The following is a 19,200-nucleotide window of genomic DNA, read 5'->3' on the forward strand; positions in this document are numbered from 1 at the left end:
CTTTTCTTCTAAATCGATGGCTTTCGCTTCATGTTTCTCAAGGTAAACATTCAATTATAGTCTGTTTTAACTAAAAATGTAAGAAAATTCAACATAAAATCAATAATGAGATTATAAAATCATTTAAAGTGAATAATGGGGCTTTCGAAGGCATGAGTGACTATAAATGAACTTTTCTTGTCAATCGATGGCTTTCGTTTCATGTTTCCCAGGGCAAACATTAAATTACAATCTGTTTTAACCAAAAATGTAAGAAAATTCATCTGAAAATAAAACAATGAGATTGTAAAACCATTTTAAGTGAGTGATAGGGCTTTCGAAGGCATGAGTGACTATAAATGGACCTTTCTTGTCAATCGATGGCCTTCGTTTCACGTTTCTCGAGACAAACATTTGAATGTAATCTGTTTTAACCAAAAATGTAAGAAAATTCATTTTAAAAAAAATAATGGGATTGTAAAACAATTTTAACCAAGTAATAAGGCTTTCGAAGGCATGAGTGACTATGAATGTTCTTTTCCTCTCAATTGATGGCTTTCGCTTCACGTTTCTCGAGGTAAACATTCAATTATAATCCGTTTTAACAAAAAATGTAAAAAAATTCAGCTTAAAGTTAATAATCAAATCATAAAGCCATTTAAAGTGAGCAATAAGGGTTTCGAAGGCATGAGTGACTATCATTGGTCTTTTCTTCTAAATCGATGGCTTTCGCTTCATGTTTCTCAAGGTAAACATTCAATTATAGTCTGTTTTAACTAAAAATGTAAGAAAATTCAACATAAAATCAATAATGAGATTATAAAATCATTTAAAGTGAATAATGGGGCTTTCGAAGGCATGAGTGACTATAAATGAACTTTTCTTATCAATCAATGGCTTTCGCTTCATGTTTCCCAGGGCAAACATTCAATTACAATCTTTTTTAACCAAAAATGTAAGAAAATTCATCTGAAAATAAATAATGACATTGTAAAACCATTTTAAGTGAGTGATAAGGCTTTCGAAGGCATGAGTGACTATAAATGGACTTTTCTTGTGAATTGATGGACTTCGCTTCACGTTTCTCGAGACAAACATTTGAATATAGTCTGTTTTAACCAAAAATGTAAGAAAATTCATTTTTAAAAAAATAATGAGATTGTAAAACAATGTTAAGCAAGTAATAAGGCTTTCGAAGGCATGAGTGACTATAAATGTTCTTTTCCTCTCAATCGATGGCTTTCGCTTCACGTTTCTCGAGGTAAACATTCAATTATAACTGTTTTAACAAAAAATGTAAAAAAATTCAGCTTAAAGTTAATAATCAAATCATAAAGCCATTTAAAGTGAGCAATAAGGGTTTCGAAGGCATGAGTGACTATCATTGGTCTTTTCTTCTAAATCGATGGCTTTCGCTTCCTGTTTCTCAAGGTAAACATTCAATTATAGTCTGTTTTAACTAAAAATGTAAAAAAATTCAGCTTAAAGTTAATAATCAAATCATAAACCCATTTAAAGTGAGCAATAAGGGTTTCGAAGGCATGAGTGACTATCATTGGTCTTTTCTTCTAAATCAATGGCTTTCGCTTCATGTTTCTCAAGGTAAACATTCAATTATAGTCTGTTTTAACTAAAAATGTAAAAAAATTCAGCTTAAAGTTAATAATCAAATCATAAACCCATTTAAAGTGAGCAATAAGGGTTTCGAAGGCATGAGTGACTATGATTGGTCTTTTCTTCTAAATCGATGGCTTTCGCTTCATGTTTCTCAAGGTAAACATTCAATTATAGTCTGTTTTAACTAAAAATGTAAGAAAATTCAACATAAAATCAATAATGAGATTATAAAATCATTTAAAGTGAATAATGCGGCTTTCGAAGGCATGAGTGACTATAAATGAACTTTTCTTGTCAATCGATGGCTTTCGTTTCATGTTTCCCAGGGCAAACATTAAATTACAATCTGTTTTAACCAAAAATGTAAGAAAATTCATCTGAAAATAAAACAATGAGATTGTAAAACCATTTTAAGTGAGTGATAGGGCTTTCGAAGGCATGAGTGACTATAAATGGACCTTTCTTGTCAATCGATGGCCTTCGTTTCACGTTTCTCGAGACAAACATTTGAATGTAATCTGTTTTAACCAAAAATGTAAGAAAATTCATTTTAAAAAAAATAATGGGATTGTAAAACAATTTTAACCAAGTAATAAGGCTTTCGAAGGCATGAGTGACTATGAATGTTCTTTTCCTCTCAATTGATGGCTTTCGCTTCACGTTTCTCGAGGTAAACATTCAATTATAATCCGTTTTAACAAAAAATGTAAAAAAATTCAGCTTAAAGTTAATAATCAAATCATAAAGCCATTTAAAGTGAGCAATAAGGGTTTCGAAGGCATGAGTGACTATCATTGGTCTTTTCTTCTAAATCGATGGCTTTCGCTTCATGTTTCTCAAGGTAAACATTCAATTATAGTCTGTTTTAACTAAAAATGTAAGAAAATTCAACATAAAATCAATAATGAGATTATAAAATCATTTAAAGTGAATAATGGGGCTTTCGAAGGCATGAGTGACTATAAATGAACTTTTCTTATCAATCGATGGCTTTCGCTTCATGTTTCCCAGGGCAAACATTCAATTACAATCTTTTTTAACCAAAAATGTAAGAAAATTCATCTGAAAAAAAATAATGACATTGTAAAACCATTTTAAGTGAGTGATAAGGCTTTCGAAGGCATGAGTGACTATAAATGGACTTTTCTTGTGAATTGATGGACTTCGCTTCACGTTTCTCGAGACAAACATTTGAATATAGTCTGTTTTAACCAAAAATGTAAGAAAATTCATTTTTAAAAAAATAATGAGATTGCAAAACAATGTTAAGCAAGTAATAAGGCTTTCGAAGGCATGAGTGACTATAAATGTTCTTTTCCTCTCAATCGATGGCTTTCGCTTCACGTTTCTCGAGGTAAACATTCAATTATAACTGTTTTAACAAAAAATGTAAAAAAATTCAGCTTAAAGTTAATAATCAAATCATAAAGCCATTTAAAGTGAGCAATAAGGGTTTCGAAGGCATGAGTGACTATCATTGGTCTTTTCTTCTAAATCGATGGCTTTCGCTTCCTGTTTCTCAAGGTAAACATTCAATTATAGTCTGTTTTAACTAAAAATGTAGAAAAATTCAGCTTAAAGTTAATAATCAAATCATAAACCCATTTAAAGTGAGCAATAAGGGTTTCGAAGGCATGAGTGACTATCATTGGTCTTTTCTTCTAAATCAATGGCTTTCGCTTCATGTTTCTCAAGGTAAACATTCAATTATAGTCTGTTTTAACTAAAAATGTAAAAAAATTCAGCTTAAAGTTAATAATCAAATCATAAACCCATTTAAAGTGAGCAATAAGGGTTTCGAAGGCATGAGTGACTATGATTGGTCTTTTCTTCTAAATCGATGGCTTTCGCTTCATGTTTCTCAAGGTAAACATTCAATTATAGTTTGTTTTAACTAAAAATGTAAGAAAATTCAACATAAAATCAATAATGAGATTATAAAATCATTTAAAGTGAATAATGGGGCTTTCGAAGGCATGAGTGACTATAAATGAACTTTTCTTGTCAATCGATGGCTTTCGTTTCATGTTTCCCAGGGCAAACATTAAATTACATTCTGTTTTAACCAAAAATGTAAGAAAATTCATCTGAAAATAAAACAATGAGATTGTAAAACCATTTTAAGTGAGTGATAGGGCTTTCGAAGGCATGAGTGACTATAAATGGACCTTTCTTGTCAATCGATGGCCTTCGTTTCACGTTTCTCGAGACAAACATTTGTATGTAATCTGTTTTAACCAAAAATGTAAGAAAATTCATTTTAAAAAAAATAATGGGATTGTAAAACAATTTTAACCAAGTAATAAGGCTTTCGAAGGCATGAGTGACTATGAATGTTCTTTTCCTCTCAATTGATGGCTTTCGTTTCACGTTTCTCGAGGTAAACATTCAATTATAATCCGTTTTAACAAAAAATATAAAAAAATTCAGCTTAAAGTTAATAATCAAATCATAAAGCCATTTAAAGTGCGCAATAAGGGTTTCGAAGGCATGAGTGACTATCATTGGTCTTTTCTTCTAAATCGATGGCTTTCGCTTCATGTTTCTCAAGGTAAACATTCAATTATAGTCTGGTTTAACTAAAAATGTAAGAAAATTCAACATAAAATGAATAATGAGATTATAAAATCATTTAAAGTGAATAATGGGGCTTTCGAAGGCATGAGTGACTATAAATGAACTTTTTTTGTCAATCGATGGCTTTCGCTTCATGTTTCCCAAGGAAAACATTCAATTACAATCTGTTTTTACCAAAAATGTAAGAAAATTCATCTGAAAATAAATAATGAGATTGTAAAACCATTTTAAGTGAGTGATAAGGCTTTCGAAGGCATGAGTGACTATAAATGGACTTTTCTTGTCAATCGATGGCCTTCGCTTCACGTTTCTCGAGACAAACATTTGAATATAATCTGTTTTAACAAAAAATGTAAGAAAATCCATTTTAAAAAAAATAATGAGATTGTAAAACAATTTTAGGCAAGTAATAAGGCTTTCGAAGGCATGAGTGACTATAAATGTTCTTTTCCTCTCAATCGATGGCTTTCGCTTCACGTTTCTCGACGTAAACATTCAATTATATTATGTTTTAACAAAAAATGTAAAAAAATTCAGCTTAAAGTTAATAATCAAATCATAAAGCCATTTAAAGTGAGGAACAAGTGTTTCGAAGGCATGAGTGACTATCATTGGTCTTTTCTTCTAAATCGATGGCTTTCGCTTCATGTTTCTCAAGGTAAACATTCAATTATAGTCTGTTTTAACTAAAAATGTAAGAAAATTCAACATAAAATCAATAATGAGATTATAAAATCATTTAAAGTGAATAATGGGGCTTTCGAAGGCATGAGTGACTATAAATGAACTTTTTTTATCAATCGATGGCTTTCGCTTCATGTTTCCCAGGGCAAACATTCAATTACAATCTATTTTAACCAAAAATGTAAGAAAATTCATCTGAAAATAAATAATGAGATTGTAAAACCATTTTATGTGATTGATAAGGCTTTCGAAGGCATGAGTGACTATAAATGGACTTTTCTTGTCAATCGATGGCCTTCGTTTCACGTTTCTTGAGGTAAACATTCAATTATAATCTATTTTAACAAAAAATGTAAAAAAATTCAGCTTAAAGTTAATAATCAAATCATAAAGCCATTTAAAGTGAGCAATAAGGGTTTCGAAGGCATGAGTGACTATCATTGGTCTTTTCTTCTAAATAGATGGCTTTCGCTTCATGTTTCTCAAGGTAAACATTCAATTATAGTCTGTTTTAACTAAAAATGTAAGAAAATTCAACATAAAATCAATAATGAGATTATAAAATCATTTAAAGTGAATAATGGGGCTTTCGAACGCATGAGTGACTATAAATGAACTTTTCTTGTCAATCGATGGCTTTCGCTTCATGTTTCCCAGGGCAAACATTCAATTACAATCTGTTTTAACCAAAAATGTAAGAAAATTCATCTGAAATTAAATAATGAGATTGTAAAACCATTTTAAGTGAGTGATAAGGCTTTCGAAGGCATGAGTGACTATAAATGGACTTTTCTTGTCAATCGATGGCCTTCGCTTAACATTTCTCGAGACTAACATTTGAATATAATCTGTTTTAACCAAAAATCTAAGAAAATTCATTTCAAAAAAAATAATGAGATTGTAAAACAATGTTAAGCAAGTAATAAGGCTTTCGAAGGCATGAGTGACTATAAATGTTCTTTTCCTTTCAATCGATGGCTTTCGCTTCACGTTTCTCGAGGTAAACATTCAATTATAATCTGTTTTAACAAAAAATGTAAAAAAATTCAGCTTAAAGTTAATAATCATATTATAAAGCCATTTAAAGTGAGCAATAAGGGTTTCGAAGGCATGAGTGAGTATCATTGGTCTTTTCTTCTAAATCGATGGCTTTCGCTTCATGTTTCTCAAGGTAAACATTCAATTATAGTCTGTTTTAACTAAAAATGTAAGAAAATTCAACATAAAGTCAATAATGAGATTATAAAATCATTTAAAGTGAATAATGGGGCTTTCGAAGGCATGAGTGACTATAAATGAACTTTTCTTATCAATCGATGGCTTTCGCTTCATGTTTCCCACGGCAAACATTCAATTACAATCTGTTTTAACCAAAAATGTAAGAAAATTCATCTGAAAATAAATAATGAGATTGTAAAACCATTTTAAGTGAGTGATAAGGCTTTCGAAGGCATGAGTGACTATAAATGGACTTTTCTTGTCAATTGATGGCCTTCGCTTCACGTTTCTCAAGACAAACATTTGAATATAATCTGTTTTAACCAAAAATGTAAGAAAATTCATTTTTAAAAAAATAATGAGATTCTAAAACAATTTTAAGCAAGTAATAAGGCTTTCGAAGGCATGAGTGACTATAAATGTTCTTTTCCTCTCAATCGATGGCTTTCGCTTCACGTTTCTCGAGGTAAACATTCAATTATAATCTGTTTTAACAAAAAATGTAAAAAAATTCAGCTTAAAGTTAATAATCAAATCATAAAGCCATTTAAAGTGAGCAATAAGGGTTTCGAAGGCATGAGTGACTATCATTGGTCTTTTCTTCTAAATCGATGGCTGTCGCTTCATGTTTCTCAAGGTAAACATTCAATTATAGTCTGTTTTAACTAAAAATGTAAAAAAATTCAGCTTAAAGTTAATGATCAAATCATAAACCCATTTAAAGTGAGCAATAAGGGTTTCGAAGGCATGAGTGACTATCATTTAAAGTGAATAATGGGGCTTTCGAAGGCATGAGTGACTATAAATGGACTTTTCTTGTCAATCGATGGCTTTTGCTTCATGTTTCCCGAGGCAAACATTCAATTATAATCTGTTTTAACCAAAAATGTAAGAAAATTCATCTGAAAATAAATAATGAGATTGTAAAATCATTTTAAGCGAATAATAAGGCTTTCGAAGGCATGAGTGACTATAAATGGACTTTTCTTGTTAATCGATGGCTTTCGCTTCACGTTTCTCAAGGTAAACATTGAAATATAATCTGTTTTGACCAAAAATGTAAGAAAATTCATTTTCAAAAAAATAATCAGATTGTAAAAAAATTTAAGCAAGTAATAAGGCTTCCGAAGGCATGAGTGACTATAACTGTTCTTTTCTTCTCAATCGATGGCTTTCGCTTCACGTTTCTCGAGGTAAACATTCAATTATAATATGTTTTAACAAAAAATAGAAAAAAATTCAGCTTAAAGTTAATAATCAAATCATAAAGCCCTTTAAAGTGAGTAATAAGGGTTTCGAAGGCATGAGTGACTATAAATGGTCTTTTCTTCTCAATCGATGGCTTTTGCTTCATGTTTCCCGAGGTAAACATTCAATTATAGTCTCTTTTTAACTAAAAATGTAAGAAAATTCAACATAAAATCAATAATGAGATTATAAAATCATTTAAAGTGAATAATGTGGCTTTCGAAGGCATGCGTGACTATAAATGGACTTTTCTTGTCAATCGATGGCTTTCGCTTCACGTTTCTCGTGACAAACATTTAAATATAATCTATTTTAACCAAAAATGTAAGAAAATTCATTTAAAAAAAATAATGAGATTGTAAAACAATTTTAAGCAAGTAATAAGGTTTTCGAAGATATGAGTGACTATAAATGTTCTTTTCTTCTCAATCGATGGCTTTCGCTTCATGTTTCCCTAGGTAAACATTCAATTATAATCTGTTTTAACAAAAAATGTAAAAAAATTCATCTTAAACTTAATAATCAAATCAGAAAGCCATTTAAAGTGAGCAATAAGGGTTTCAAAGGCATGAGTGACAATAAATGGACTTTTCTTGTCAATCGATATCTTTTGCTTCATGTTTCCCGAGGCAAACATTCAATTACAATCTGTTTTAACCAAAAATGTAAGAAAATTCATCTGAAAATAAATAATGAGATTGTAAAACCATTTTAAGCGAATAATAAGGCTTTCGAAGGCATGAGTGACTATAAATGGACTTTTCTTGTCAATCGATGGCTTTCGCTTCACGTTTCTCAAGGTAAACATTGAAATATAATCTGTTTTGACAAAAAATGTAAGAAAATTCATTTTAAAAAAAATAATCAGATTGTAAAACAATTTTAAGCAAGTAATAAGGGTTTCGAAGGCGTGAGTGACTATAAATGTTCTTTTCTGCTCAATCGATGGCTTTCACTTCACGTTTCTCGAGGTAAACATTCAATTATAATATGTTTTAACAAAAAATGTAAAAAAATTCAGCTTAAAGTTAATAATCAAATCATAAAGCCCTTTAAAGTGAGTATTAAGGGTTTCGAATGTATGAGTGACTATAAATGGTCTTTTCTTGTCAATCGATGGCTTTCGCTTCATGTTTCTCGAGATAAACATCTAAATATAATCTATTTTAACCAAAAATGTAAGAAAATTCATTTTAAAAAAAATAATGAGATTGTAAAACAATTTTAAGCAAGTAACAAGGCTTTCGAAGGCATGAGTGACTATAAATGTTCTTGTCCTCTCAATCGATGGCTTTCGCTTCATGTTTCCCAGGGCAAACATTCAATTACAATCTGTTTTAACCAAAAATGTAAGAAAATTCATCTGAAAATAAATAATGAGATTGTAAAACCATTTTAAGTGAGTGATAAGGCTTTCGAAGGCATGAGTGACTATAAATGGACTTTTCTTGTCAATCGATGGCCTTCGCTTCACGTTTCTCGAGACAAACATTTGAATATAATCTGTTTTAACCAAAATGTAAGAAAATTCATTTTTAAAAAAATAATGAGATTGTAAAACAATTTTAAGCAAGTAAAAAGGCTTTCGAAGGCATGAGTGACTATAAATGTTCTTTTCCTCTCAATCGATGGTTTTCGTTTCACATTTCTCGAGGTAAACATTCAATTATAACTGTTTTAACAAAAAATGTGAAAAAATTCAGCTTAAAGTTAATAATCAAATCATAAAGCCATTTAAAGTGAGCAATAAGGGTTTCGAAGGCATGAGTGACTATAATTGGTCTTTTCTTCTGAATCGATGGCTTTCGCTTCATGTTTCTCAAGGTAAACATTCAATTATAGTCTGTTTTAACTAAAAATGTAAGAAAATTCAACATAAAATCAATAATGAGATTATAAAATCATTTAAAGTGAATAATGAAGCTTTCGATGTCATGAGTGACTATAAATGGACTTTTCTTGTCAATCGGTGGCTTTCGCTTCACGTTTCTCGAGACAAACATTTAAATATAATCTATTTTAACCAAAAATGTAAGAAAATTCATTTTAAAAAAAATAATGAGATTGTAAAACAATTTTAAGCAAGTAATAAGGCTTTCGAAGGTATGAGTGACTATAAATGTTCATTTCTTCTCAATCGATGGCTTTCGCTTCATGTTTCCCTAGGTAAACATTCAATTATAATCTGTTTTCACAAAAAATGTAAAAAAATTCAGCTTAAAGTTAATAATCAAATCATAAAGCCATTTAAAGTGAGCAATAATAGTTTCGAAGGCGTGAGTGACTATAAATGAACTTTTCTTGTCAATTGATGGCTTTTGCTTCATGTTTCCCGAGGCAAACATTCAATTACAATCTGTTTCAACCAAAAATGTAAGAAAATTCATCTGAAAATAAATAATGAGATTGTAAAACCATTTTAAGTGAGTGATAAGGCTTTCGAAGGCATGAGTGACTATAAATGGACTTTTCTTCTCAATCGATGGGATTCGCTTCACGTTTCTCGAGACAAACATTAGAATATAATCTGTTTTAACCAAAAATGTAAGAAAATTCATTTTAAAAAAAATAATGAGATTGTAAAAAAATTTTAAGCAAGTAATAAGGCTTTCGAAGGTATGAGTGACTATAAATGTTCATTTCTTCTCAATCGATGGCTTTTGCTTCATGTTTCCCTAGCTAAACATTCAATTATAATCTGTTTTCACAAAAAATGTAAAAAAATTCAGCTTAAAGTTAATAATCAAATCATAAAGCCATTTAAAGTGAGCAACAACGGTTTCGAAGGCGTGAGTGACTATAAATGAACTTTTCTTGTCAATTGATGGCTTTTGCTTCATGTTTCCCGAGGCAAACATTCAATTACAATCTGTTTCAACCAAAAATGTAAGAAAATTCATCTGAAAATAAATAATGAGATTGTAAAACCATTTTAAGTGAGTGATAAGGCTTTCGAAGGCATGAGTGACTATAAATGGACTTTTCTTCTCAATCGATGGGCTTCGCTTCACGTTTCTCGAGATAAATATTAGAATATAATCTGTTTTAACCAAAAATGTAAGAAAATTCATTTTAAAAAAAATAATGAGATTGTAAAACAATTTTAAGCAAGTAATAAGGCTTTCGAAGGTATGAGTGACTATAAATGTTCTTTTCTTCTCAATCGATGGCTTTCGCTTCATGTTTCCCTACGTAAACATTCAATTATAATCTGTTTTAACAAAAAATGTAAAAAAATTCAGCTTAAAGTTAATAATCAAATCATAAAGCCATTTAAAGTGAGCAATAAGGGTTTCGAAGGCGTGAGTGACTATAAATGGACTTTTCTTGTCAATCGATGAATTTCGCTTCATGTTTGCCGAGGCAAACATTCAATTACAATCTGTTTTAACCAAAAATCTAAGAAAATTCATCTGAAAATAAATAATGAGATTGTAAAACCATTTTAAACGAATAATAAGGCTTTCGAAGGCATGAGTGACTATAAATGGACTTTTCTTGTCAATCGATGGCTTTCGCTTCACGTTTCTCGAGACAAACATTTGAATATAATATGTTTTAACCAAAATGTAAGAAAATAAATTTAAAAAAAATAATGAGATTGTAAAACAATTTTAAGCAAGTAATAAGGCTTTTGAAGGCATGAGTGAATATGAATGTTCTTTTCCTCTCAATCGATGGCTTTCGCTTCACGTTTCTCGAGGTAAACTTTCAATTATAATCTGTTTTAACAAAAAATGTAAAAAAATTCAGCTTAAAGTTAATAATCAAATCATAAAGCCATTTAAAGTGAGCAATAAGGGTTTCGAAGGCGTGAGTGACTATAAATGGTCTTTTCTTCTCAATCGATGGCTTTTGCTTCTTGTTTGCCGAGGTAAACATTCAATTATAGTCTGTGTTAACTAAAATTGTAAGAAAATTCAACATAAAATCAAGAATGAGATTATAAAATCATTTAAAGTGAATAATGAGGCTTTCCAAGGCATGAGTGACTATAAATGGACTTTTCTTGTCCATCGATGGCCTTCGCTTCACGTTTCTAGAGACAAACATTTAAATATAATCTATTTTAACCAAAAGTGTAAGAAAATTCATCTGAAAATAAATAATGAGATTGTAAAACCATTTTGAGCGAGTAATAAGGCTTTCGAACGCATGAGTGAATATAAATGGACTTTTCTTGTCAATCGATGGCTTTAGCTTCACGTTTCTCGAGACAAACATTTGAATATAATCTGTTTTAACCAAAAATGTAAGAAAATCCATTTTAAAAAAAAATAATGAGATTGTAAAACAATTTTAAGCAAGTAATAAGGCTTTGAAAGGTATGAGTGACTATAAATGTTCTTTTCCTCTCAATCGATGGCTTTTGCTTCATGTTTCCCGAGGTAAACATTCAATTATAGTCTGTTTTAACTAAAAACGTAAGAAAATTCAACATAAAATCAATAATGAGATTATAAAATCATTTAAAGTGAATAATGAGGCTTTCGAAGGCATGAGTCACTCTAAATGGACTTTTCTTGTCAATCAATGGCCTTCGCTTCACGTTTCTCGAGACAAACATTTAAATATAATATATTTTAACCAAAAATGTAAGAAAATTCATTTTAAAAAAAATAATGAGATTGTAAAACAATTTTAAGCAAGTAATAAGGCTTTCGAAGGCATTAGTTACTATAAATGTTCTTTTCCTCTCAATCGATGGCTTTCGCTTCACGATTCTCGAGGTAAACATTCAATTATAATCTGTTTTAACAAAAAATGTAAAAAAATTCAACTTAAAGTTAATAATCAAATCATAAAGCCATTTAAAGTGAGCAACAATGGTTTCGAAGGCATGAAAGACTATAAATGGACTTTTCTTGTCAATCGATGGCTTTCGCTTCATGTTTCCTGAGGCAAACATTCAATTACAATCTGTTTTAACCAAAAATGTAAGAAAATTCATCTGAAATTAAATAATGAGACTGTAAAACCATTTTAAGCGAGTAATAAGGCTTTCGAAGGCATGAGTGACTAGAAATGAACTTTTCTTGTCAATCGATAGCTTTCGCTTCACGTTTCTCGAGACAAACATTTGAATATAATCTGTTTTAACCAAAAATGTAAAAAAATTCATTTTAAAAAAAATAATGAGATTGTAAAACAATTTTAAGCAAGTAATAAGGCTTTCGAAGGCATGAGTGACTATAAATGGACTTTTCTTGTCAATCGATGGCCTTCGCTTAACGTTTCTCGAGACAAACATTTGAATATAATCTGTTTTAACCAAAAATGTAAGAAAATTCATTTTAAAAAAAATAATGAGATTGTAAAACAATTTTAAGCAAGTAATAAGGCTTTCGAAGGCATGAGTGACTATAAATGTTCTTTTCCTCTCAATCGATGGCTTTCGCTTCACGTTTCTCGAGGTAAACATTCAATTATAATCTGTTTTAACAAAAAATGTAAAAAAATTAAGCTTAAAGGGAATAATCAAATCATAAAGCCATTTAAAGTGAGCAATAAGGGTTTCGAAGGCATGAGTGATTATAAATGGTCTTTTCTTCTTAATCGATGGCTTTTGCTTCATGTTCACCGAGGTAAACATTCAATTATAGTCTGTTTTAACTAAAAATGTAAGAAAAGTCAACATAAAATCAATAATGAGATTATAAAATCATTTAAAGTGAATAATGAGGCTTTCGAAGGCATGAGTAACTATAAATGGACTTTTCTTGTCAATCGATGGCCTTCGCTTCACGTTTCTCGAGACAAACATTTAAATATAATCTGTTTTAACCAAAAGTGTAAGAAAATTCATCTGAAAATAAATAATGAGATTGTAAAACCATTTTGAGCGAGTAATAAGGCTTTCGAAGGCATGAGTGACTATGAATGGACTTTTCTTGTCAATCAATGGCTTTGGCTTCACGTTTCTCGAGACAAACATTTGATTATAATCTGTTTTAACCAAAAATGTAAGAAAATCCATTTTAAAAAAAATAATGAGATTGTAAAACAATTTTAAGCAAGTAATAAGGCTTTGAAAGGTATGAGTGACTATAAATGTTCTTTTCCTCTCAATCGATGGCTTTTGCTTCATGTTTCCCGAGGTAAACATTCAATTATAGTCTGTTTTAACTAAAAACGTAAGAAAATTCAACATAAAATCAATAATGAGATTATAAAATCATTTAAAGTGAATAATGAGGCTTTCGAAGGCATGAGTGACTATACATGGACTTTTCTTGTCAATCGAAGGCCTTCGCTTCACGTTTCTCGAGACAAACATTTAAATATAATATATTTTAACCAAAAATGTAAGAAAATTCATTTTAAAAAAAATAATGAGATTGTAAAACAATTTTTAGCAAGTAATAAGGCTTTCGAAGGCATTAGTTACTATAAATGTTCTTTTCCTCTCAATCGATGGCTTTCGCTTTACGTTTCTCGAGGTAAACATTCAATTATAATCTGTTTTAACAAAAAATGTAAAAAAATTCAGCTTAAAGTTAATAATCAAATCATAAAGGCATTTAAAGTGAGCAATAAGGGTTTCGAAGGCACGAGGGACTATAAATGGACTTTTCTTGTCAATCGATGGCTTTCGCTTCAAGTTTCCTGAGGCAAACATTCAATTACAATCTGTTTTAACCAAAAATGTAAGAAAATTCAAAATAAAATCAATAATGAGATTATAAAATCATTTAAAGTGAATAATGAGGCTTTCGAAGGCATGAGTAACTATAAATGGACTTTTCTTGTCAATCGATGGCCTTCGCTTCACGTTTCTCGAGACAAACATTTAAATATAATCTGTTTTAACCAAAAGTGTAAGAAAATTCATCTGAAAATAAATAATAAGATTGTAAAACCATTTTGAGCGAGTAATAAGGCTTTCGAAGGCATGAGTGACTATGAATGGACTTTTCTTGTCAATCGATGGCTTTGGCTTCACGTTTCTCGAGACAAACATTTGATTATAATCTGTTTTAACCAAAAATGTAAGAAAATTCATTTTAAAAAAAATAATGAGATTGTAAAACAATTTTAAGCAAGTAATAAGGCTTTCGAAGGCATGAGTGACTATAAATGTTCTTTTCCTCCCAATCGATGGCTTTCGCTTCACGTTTCTCGAGGTAAACATTCAATTATAATCTGTTTTAACAAAAAATGTAAAAAAATTAAGCTTAAAGGGAATAATCAAATCATAAAGCCATTTAAAGTGAGCAATAAGGGTTTCGAAGGCATGAGTGATTATAAATGGTCTTTTCTTCTTAATCGATGGCTTTTGCTTCATGTTCACCGAGGTAAACATTCAATTATAGTCTGTTTTAACTAAAAATGTAAGAAAAGTCAACATAAAATCAATAATGAGATTATAAAATCATTTAAAGTGAATAATGAGGCTTTCGAAGGCATGAGTAACTATAAATGGACTTTTCTTGTCAATCGATGGCCTTCGCTTCACGTTTCTCGAGACAAACATTTAAATATAATCTGTTTTAACCAAAAGTGTAAGAAAATTCATCTGAAAATAAATAATGAGATTGTAAAACCATTTTGAGCGAGTAATAAGGCTTTCGAAGGCATGAGTGACTATGAATGGACTTTTCTTGTCAATCAATGGCTTTGGCTTCACGTTTCTCGAGACAAACATTTGATTATAATCTGTTTTAACCAAAAATGTAAGAAAATCCATTTTAAAAAAAATAATGAGATTGTAAAACAATTTTAAGCAAGTAATAAGGCTTTGAAAGGTATGAGTGACTATAAATGTTCTTTTCCTCTCAATCGATGGCTTTTGCTTCATGTTTCCCGAGGTAAACATTCAATTATAGTCTGTTTTAACTAAAAACGTAAGAAAATTCAACATAAAATCAATAATGAGATTATAAAATCATTTAAAGTGAATAATGAGGCTTTCGAAGGCATGAGTGACTATACATAGACTTTTCTTGTCAATCGAAGGCCTTCGCTTCACGTTTCTCGAGACAAACATTTAAATATAATATATTTTAACCAAAAATGTAAGAAAATTCATTTTAAAAAAAATAATGAGATTGTAAAACAATTTTTAGCAAGTAATAAGGCTTTCGAAGGCATTAGTTACTATAAATGTTCTTTTCCTCTCAATCGATGGCTTTCGCTTTACGTTTCTCGAGGTAAACATTCAATTATAATCTGTTTTAACAAAAAATGTAAAAAAATTCAGCTTAAAGTTAATAATCAAATCATAAAGGCATTTAAAGTGAGCAATAAGGGTTTCGAAGGCACGAGGGACTATAAATGGACTTTTCTTGTCAATCGATGGCTTTCGCTTCAAGTTTCCTGAGGCAAACATTCAATTACAATCTGTTTTAACCAAAAATGTAAGAAAATTCAAAATAAAATCAATAATGAGATTATAAAATCATTTAAAGTGAATAATGAGGCTTTCGAAGGCATGAGTAACTATAAATGGACTTTTCTTGTCAATCGATGGCCTTCGCTTCACGTTTCTCGAGACAAACATTTAAATATAATCTGTTTTAACCAAAAGTGTAAGAAAATTCATCTGAAAATAAATAATAAGATTGTAAAACCATTTTGAGCGAGTAATAAGGCTTTCGAAGGCATGAGTGACTATGAATGGACTTTTCTTGTCAATCGATGGCTTTGGCTTCACGTTTCTCGAGACAAACATTTGATTATAATCTGTTTTAACCAAAAATGTAAGAAAATTCATTTTAAAAAAAATAATGAGATTGTAAAACAATTTTAAGCAAGTAATAAGGCTTTCGAAGGCATGAGTGACTATAAATGTTCTTTTCCTCCCAATCGATGGCTTTCGCTTCACGTTTCTCGAGGTAAACATTCAATTATAATCTGTTTTAACAAAAAATGTAAAAAAATTAAGCTTAAAGGGAATAATCAAATCATAAAGCCATTTAAAGTGAGCAATAAGGGTTTCGAAGGCATGAGTGATTATAAATGGTCTTTTCTTCTTAATCGATGGCTTTTGCTTCATGTTCACCGAGGTAAACATTCAATTATAGTCTGTTTTAACTAAAAATGTAAGAAAAGTCAACATAAAATCAATAATGAGATTATAAAATCATTTAAAGTGAATAATGAGGCTTTCGAAGGCATGAGTAACTATAAATGGACTTTTCTTGTCAATCGATGGCCTTCGCTTCACGTTTCTCGAGACAAACATTTAAATATAATCTGTTTTAACCAAAAGTGTAAGAAAATTCATCTGAAAATAAATAATGAGATTGTAAAACCATTTTGAGCGAGTAATAAGGCTTTCGAAGGCATGAGTGACTATGAATGGACTTTTCTTGTCAATCGATGGCTTTGGCTTCACGTTTCTCGAGACAAACATTTGATTATAATCTGTTTTAACCAAAAATGTAAGAAAATCCATTTTAAAAAAAATAATGAGATTGTAAAACAATTTTAAGCAAGTAATAAGGCTTTGAAAGGTATGAGTGACTATAAATGTTCTTTTCCTCTCAATCGATGGCTTTTGCTTCATGTTTCCCAAGGTAAACATTCAATTATAGTCTGTTTTAACTAAAAACGTAAGAAAATTCAACATAAAATCAATAATGAGATTATAAAATCATTTAAAGTGAATAATGAGGCTTTCGAAGGCATGAGTGACTATACATGGACTTTTCTTGTCAATCGAAGGCCTTCGCTTCACGTTTCTCGAGACAAACATTTAAATATAATATATTTTAACCAAAAATGTAAGAAAATTCATTTTAAAAAAAATAATGAGATTGTAAAACAATTTTTAGCAAGTAATAAGGCTTTCGAAGGCATTAGTTACTATAAATGTTCTTTTCCTCTCAATCGATGGCTTTCGCTTTACGTTTCTCGAGGTAAACATTCAATTATAATCTGTTTTAACAAAAAATGTAAAAAAATTCAGCTTAAAGTTAATAATCAAATCATAAAGCCATTTAAAGTGAGCAATAAGGGTTTCGAAGGCACGAGGGACTATAAATGGACTTTTCTTGTCAATCGATGGCTTTCGCTTCAAGTTTCCTGAGGCAAACATTCAATTACAATCTGTTTTAACCAAAAATGTAAGAAAATTCAACATAAAATCAATAATGAGATTATAAAATCATTTAAAGTGAATAATGAGGCTTTCGAAGGCATGAGTGACTATAAATGGACTTTTTTTATCAATCGATTGCTTTTGCTTCATGTTTCCCGAGGCAAACATTCAATTATAATCTGTTTTAACCAAAAATGTAAGAAAATTCATCTGAAAATAAATAATGAGATTGTAAAACCATTTTAAGCGAATAATAAGGCTTTCGAAGGCATGAGTGACTATTAATGGACTTTTCTTGTCAATTGATGGCTTTCGCTTCGTGTTTCCTGAGGCAACATTCTATTACAATTTGTTTTAACCAAAAATGTAAGAAAATTCATATGAAAATAAATAATGAGATTGTAAAACCATTTTAAGCAAGTAACAAGGCTTTCGAAGGCATGAGTGACTATAAATGGACTTTTCTTGTCAATCGATGGCTTTCGCTTCACGTTTCTCGAGACAAACATTTAAATATAATTTGTTTTAACCAAAAATTTAAGAAAATCCGTTTTACAAAAAATAATGAGATTGCAAAACACTTTTAAGCAAGTAATAAGGCTTTCGAAGGCATGAGTGACTATAAATGTTCTTTTCTTCTCAATCGATGACTTTCGCTTAACGTTTCCCTAGGAAAACATTCAATTATAATCTGTTTTAACAAAAAATGTAAAAAAGTTAAGCTTAAAGTTAATAATCAAATCATAAAGCTATTTAAAGTGAGCAATAAAGGTTTCGAAGGCATGAGTGACTATAAATGGACTTTTCTTGTCAATCGATGGCCTTTGCTTAACGTTTCTCGAGACAAACATTTGAATATAATCTGTTTTAACCAAAAATGTAAGAAAATTCATTTTAAAAAAAATAATGAGATTGTAAAACAATTTTAAGTAAGTAATAAGGCTTTCGAAGGCATGAGTGACTATAAATGTTCTTTTCCTCTCAATCGATGGCTTTCGCTTAACGTTTCTCGAGGTAAACATTCAATTATAATCTGTTTTAACAAAAAATGTAAAAAAATTAAGCTTAAAGTGAATAATCAAATCATAAAGCCATTTAAAGTGAGCAATAAGGGTTTCGAAGGCATGAGTGATTATAAATGATCTTTTCTTCTTAATCGATGGCTTTTGCTTCATGTTCACCGAGGTAAACATTCAATTATAGTCTGTTTTAACTAAAAATGTAAGAAAAGTCAACATAAAATCAATAATGAGATTATAAAATCATTTAAAGTGAATAATGAGGCTTCCGAAGGCATGAGTAACTATAAATGGACTTTTCTTCTCAATCGATGGCATTCGCTTCACGTTTCTCGAGACAAACATTAAAATATAATCTATTTTAACCAAAAGTGTAAGAAAATTCATCTGAAAATAAATAATGAGATTGTAAAACCATTTTGAGCGAGTAATAAGGCTTTCGAAGGCATGAGTGACTATAAATGGACTTTTCTTGTCAATCGATGGCTTTCGCTTCACGTTTCTCGAGACAAACATTTAAATATAATTTGTTTTAACCAAAAATGTAAGAAAATTCATTTTACAAAAGATAATGAGATTGCAAAACAATTTTAAGCAAGTAATAAGGCTTTCGAAGGCATGAGTGACTATAAATGTTCTTTTCTTCTCAATCGATGACTTTCGCTTCACGTTTCCCTAGGAAAAAATTCAATTATAATCTGTTTTAACAAAAAAAGTAAAAAAGTTAAGCTTAAAGTTAATAATCAAATCATAAAGCTATTTAAAGTGAGCAATAAGGGTTTCGAAGGCATGAGTGACTATAAATGGACTTTTCTT

This window comes from Theobroma cacao, chromosome 2 (assembly GCF_053813885.1).
Source record: "Theobroma cacao isolate CCN51 chromosome 2, ASM5381388v1, whole genome shotgun sequence".
NCBI classification, from domain to species: domain Eukaryota; kingdom Viridiplantae; phylum Streptophyta; class Magnoliopsida; order Malvales; family Malvaceae; genus Theobroma; species Theobroma cacao.